Here is a 6,000-nt window from a genome sequence, read left to right as displayed (position 1 = left end):
AGAGATTTTTCGTTATAGTGCAATAAATGAATGATTAATTAAAATCCAAAAATTATTCATAAACTACGAAAATCCAGACGCTGATGTAACAACAGGAATTAATTTTATCTTAATATAATTTCAACAATATACGATATACGCGTATTTGCCTATATCGTAAGTCTCCACTGCAGGAGAACCTTTGTAAGTACAAAGTAGCAAATACGATTCTATTGCTCCGATGAGCGGTAGCGCAGCCGCGCGGGGCCTATGCAGCGTAGTATGTGTATAGTATGCAGCGTAGTAATGAAATAATGAAAATAAGCGAATATAAACATACTATCAGGTTTTACCGCCGCTTGTAAACTTGTACGTAGTAATTAAAATTGCCCATATGAAACCAAACTTGGTGTCATTAGAAAAAAGTGTAAAGTTGGGGTTTTGCGGGCGCTTCAGAAGTCGGGGCCCCAGGTCGCGCGCCCGGTGCTCCCGGCGTTAAATCCGCCTCTGGAAGGGATGATGACATCCGTTTCCCCCTTGCGAAGAGCCAATATATCATAGAACACTATGTGCCTTCCTTGCCATCTGTTTACACTGCAAGAAATTTAATATCTGACTTAATCGTAAATAAGTCTTTTTCATCCTAGCCCACTTTTTCCACCTAAGCGTGTAAATAAATCCTGGATTTCTGTTTCCTGGATGAAAAACCTTCTAAAAGCATCAGACTTCAGTGTCCATTTTTCAGACTATTTGTGCAACCGATCTAAGTTATTTTGAAACAAAATAACCCCGTTAACCACCCTTCCTAGCTTAAAATCCTCAGCAAACTTTGACAAATTCTGTGTCACTCCTTCAATGACATTAAGGAAGATAAAAAAGAGAAGGTGCCCCACACTGATCCCTAATGGATTCCATTTGATACACCAGTCCACCACGAGGGGATCCTGTAGTCTACCTCAGGTATGTCCATTTATTATGACTATTCTCCTGTCTTTTAGCCAGTCCTTGATCCAACGATGTATTTTGCCATTAATCTCAGTTTTCTCTAGTTTATATACTAGCCTTTTGTAGGGAACAGTATGAAATATATAGAGGTCAAGGTATGTTAAAGTTGAAAGTTGTTGTTTGCATCTAACTGTATTATAATTTCGTTAAAATAATTAACTAGACTAGTTAGGCAAGGCTTCCTCCTCCTCACGAATCCACGTTGTGATCCATTATGGATACCATTCCTATTGAGATAGTCCAGTATTATATATTTAATCCGCTTTTGTGCACCATTGATTTAAAACTCACTCGCTCATAGTTTCTTATCACATCTTTACACAACCTTTGTGGATTTCGGAGATGTTAGCGTTTCTCTAGTCAAGGAGGATTTCTCTGAAGTCTAATGATAATTTCATTAAATCATCAACTGGATGAAGCACTCACATGCTGCCTTTTTTAGTATAGCAGGATGTATACTATCGACTCCTGGAACCTTACTTTTGCTCAACTTCAGTAGTTTTCCCCATGTACTCTTCTTCAAAATTGATATATCAATTGAGAGCAGCCTGACTCCTTGTGAGGGATCCCTCGTGGTTCTAATGGTCTTTTAATTGCAAAGATCGTTGCAAATTACCTGTTTAAGTCATTTAACTTTTGCTGGACTTTCAGTGATAGTTCCAGTTTGACCAAGTAAGCGATCTATTTGATTCACTTTCCCCCTTTTTACAATTCTTCCTTTTTTTTTTTTTTTTTTCAAGTATAAAAATAATAAATATATCTCCATTTTTAGCTCTCTTTGCTAATTATTTTTCGTACTCGTCTTTCGATTGTCTTCTCCCCATCAGTAGTGGTTTTGGTGCATTATCTTTATAATACTAATAAATCAGTATTTTGCAAATAGTCTGTAACTGTCTCATGCTCTTTATTTTGCCCATTTAAACCTTTAATTAACCTCTCCGGTCATCCACTTGGGGATCTTTCTTTTTCAAAATTTCTCAATTGGAACGAATGCATTGGCAGGTTCCAGGATAAATCCGTTGAATACTTTCCGTGATAAACTTGTATCCAGCAGCTTATAGTTGCCTTTCCAGTTAATAAAGCCTAAGAAATATCTCAGTCGATTATAGTCCCCACCCCATCCCCTTGAAATTGAAGCATACCCTACTTGACCACAAAATCTCTTTAGATACTATTCATATTGTGTCAGTCGTCACAATATGAATTGTATCTAATTGGTTCCTGCATCGTCAAGCGCTGGATGCAATTTGGATCCTTGGTGAGAACCAGGTAAATGATATTAGAGCACCTTGTACTTTCTCTGACGTATTGGAATGAATAACAATCATCCAGATGGCTCAAAAATCTGTTTCCCATATATTGTCTGTCCACCATTTCCAGTCTATAAAAAATAGACTAAAGTTGCCCATAATGAGGCAGTCACACCTGGCTGCCCATTCAGTTTGCCTATAGAGATTTCTTCAGACACCTCAGAGTCGTTTGGTCTGTAACATACTTCGGCCATCATCTTCCCTTTACACCACACAGACCAAATGAGGAGAGGGAGTCGTGCTTCTTATCAAGAGCTCTCCCTATCCTTCCTTATTATTATTATTATTATTATTATTATTATTGTTGCTCTTATATTATTTCTCCCTGATTGAGGGATTCCACTCCGTGACGGGTACTGCTACCAAGTACACAGGGTGGTTGTAATGTCTGTTACTGTTGGTCGAGGAAATCTCTGACTATCCTACAGGTGTTCAGGATTGCGACTTTCTGGAATTCTTTGTAGGTGTTCTCTGGGAGACCTATTGCCACTAGGCTGCTATGTAGAGTATTTCCTTGACCTCATGTCTCAGGTTCGTGTACTTCCTAATTTTTTCCTCATGGGTTTTCTGGACATTGCTAGTGTTGGGCACCGCTATGTCAATCAGGTAGGTAGCTTTTTCCATCTTCTCCACAAGGGTTATGTCCGGTCTGTTGTGCGGGATGGTCTTATCCGTTATTATGGCGCTGTCCCAGTACAGCTTGTGGGTTCGAGTCTCTAGTACTGCCTGGGGTTCGTACTTGTAGTATGGTACACTTTCTTTGGTTAACTGGTATTTCCTCACTAGCTTCTGATGTATTATCATGGCTACCTGGTCATGTCTATGAGTGTACTCAGTCTGGGTGATCACCTTACACCCCGCGGTGATGTGTTGGATCGTTTCTGACGCCAGGTGGCATCGTCGACATGTGTCATCTGACATTCCGGGCTCCAGTGTAAATCCGTTGAATACTTTCCGTGATAAACTTGTAAACTTGTATCCTATTATTGCCTGGTCTTGGATGGCCAGCATGAATCCTTCAGTCTCGGGGAAGAGCATCCCGCTTGTGAGCCATGCATTGGAAGCAATGTTATCGATGTGATTTTGATGGAGGTCATTGTATTGTCTGCCATGGAGTGTCTTCTTTGCCCATTTTTCTAACTTCGTTTCTTGTGCCGTCTGAGCGAGAGGCGGTTCCTCGCTTAAGTTGAGTGGGGTATACCACTTATCTATATTCCTTATGGCCTAGTGGAATGCTGCTGTGTTGTTCTCTAAGTAATCTTTCAGGTTAACTATCGCTGTTTTCTGTTGCTCTGTCAAGTCTATCAGGTCCCTTCCTCCCTCTTTCCGAGCTATTGTTAGTCTCCCCACTCCTGACTTCGGGTGCTGTTGGCGGCTCTTGGCCATCATTGTCCTTGTTTTTTGCATGATATCTTCTACCTCGATGTTAGTCCAATCTATGACCCCAAAGGAGTATGTTATTACTGGAGCTGCATAGGTGTTTATGGCTTTAACTGTTTTCCCTCCGTTCAGTGTTACTTTCAGCAGGCTTCTGAGTCTCTGATGATATTTTTCGGTCAGCCACTTTTTGATTTCCCTGTTCTCTAACTGCTGAGCCTGCATCATTCCTAGTTATTTGTAGGTCTCTCCTTCAGTCATAGCTTCGATCTCTTTACCAGTCAACAGCTGGTAGTTTTGGCCAACTAATTTTCGCTGGTGCAGTGTGTGGGTGTTGTATTTTTCTAGACCAAATTCCATCCTGATGTCCTTGCTGAAATCTTCGGTGATCCGGAGTAGTTGCTGGAGTTGCTTCTCTGTTGCCGCGTAGAGCTTGATGTCATCCATGTACATCAGGTGGGTGAGGGTGTACAGGTTCTTTCTTTCTTTCTTCTTTGAGGTTATATCCATACTTGCTGCCATTAAGCATGGTGGATAGCGGGTTGAGTGCTAGACAGAACCACAGTGGGCTCAGAGCATCTCCCTGAAAGATTCCTCTTCTAATGGGGATTGGCCTGGTTGTGATATTCTCGACCTTAATGGTGGTTCTCCATTTTGCCATTGTTGCTCCTAGGCAGTTTGTCACTATCGGATTGACCTTGTAGATCTTCAGGGTCTCTATTAGCCAGCTATGAGGGACGGAGTCGAAGTCCTTACGGTAATCGATGTAGGCCGTGTATAGGTTGCGGTGCTCTTGTAGGCTTTCTCCATAGCTGCGGCATCTATGGTTAATTGCTCCTTTCATCCTTTGCTCCTCTGCTTGCATCTTTTCTGCTGTTCGGCCATTATGTTCTGACTCTCTAAGTGGTCTGATATCTTCTTGGTTATGCAGCTGGTCAGGTTCTTGTACATCGTTGGGAGGCAGGTGATTGGCCTGTATTTCGCTGGGTTTCTTGTATCTTCGTCTTAAGGCTTCAGGTATGTGATTCCTTCGGTGAGAAACTTCGGGATTGTCTCCGGGTGCCTTATCATTCGAGTGAACTGCTCTGCTAGGTGCTTGTGTGTGCAGGTGAGCTTCTTGTACCAGTAGTTGTGGATGTTATCAATTCCTGGGGTTCCCCAGTTGTGGGTGTTTCTGATCGACTGTTTACTTCTTCTCGAATCTCCCACTCTCTCATCTCTTGTACGTCCTTGGTTTTCTTCCGTTCTACTTCTATCCAGGGTGCTCTGCTGTTATGTCTTACTTCACTGCTCCAGATATTTACCCAGAACTCCTCGATCGTCTTCTTCTTGGGTGGTCCGTTTCCTACTTTCTCTTCTTCACCCAGTTTCCTGTAGAAGGCTCTTTGCTCCTCATCGAAGATTCGGTTGTTTATTTTTCTCTGGGAGCTCTCTTTGTATCGGTGTAGTCTCTTGCTAAGTGCGAGGAGGTTCTGCTTCAGTGTGCACAAATATTCTCCTATCCTCTGATTTCTGGTCTCATGTTTGCTGTGGACGCTGTATCTCTTGAGGATGCTCTTCACCTTTCCAATCAATTTGTTACTTCTATTACCCTGTTGGTACTGGGTCAACTGGCCTATCTTGACTCTGAATTCTACTATCTTCTGCTGAAGTCTTCTTTCCCAAGCTGGCGGTTCCTTCTGTTTTCGGTTCTTCTGCTGCTGGTCTCTCGTTTCTTCTCCATTAATCCTAGTAGCTGCTATTGCAGCACAGTATACGGCTGTGTGGATAGCCTCCAGTGTTACATCATTGTTGTCAAGGTAATGTGGCATTATATGCCGATTGAGGTGGCCTGTTCCTCTCCACAGGATTTTATTTGGCCTCTTCTTAGCTTTCAGGTGGGCTCTTGTGGGGTCCATTCCTTCGAATTCTGTTAGGGCCTTCTTCCACTCGTCTTCTGTTCTGGATTTCATGACTTCGTCTCTTTCCACTTCAGCTACTCTGGGTTGTATTTCTTCTTGCTATTCCTCTGCTGGTTCCATATTCTTTGTGCTTTGTAGTTCATCGCTGACATCCTGCTTGATTTTTTCCAAGATGGCAGGAGCTATTAGTTTCTTTGTGACGAGGATCTTTATTTGGTCTGCTAATCACTGTTCGGTGACCTGAATATTTGGGTATCATTCCAACTCCTTGGTATGTAGTCGCGACCTGTACATTGTCATATCGGTCTCTAGCCTGGTTACTTCATGGTATGCTCGCGTGATGTACGTATTCATTTCAATGCTCTGCTTCATGCGTTGGCGTTTTCTTCCTTCCTGGGTGGTCACTAGTGCAGTTGTGCAGGAAGCAC

This window comes from Mastigoproctus giganteus, chromosome 7, assembly GCF_048544385.1.
Source record: "Mastigoproctus giganteus isolate SK-2022 chromosome 7, ASM4854438v1, whole genome shotgun sequence".
NCBI classification, from domain to species: domain Eukaryota; kingdom Metazoa; phylum Arthropoda; class Arachnida; order Uropygi; family Thelyphonidae; genus Mastigoproctus; species Mastigoproctus giganteus.
The sequence above is the reverse complement of the archived record's forward strand: the minus strand, read 5'-3'. Positions refer to the sequence as shown.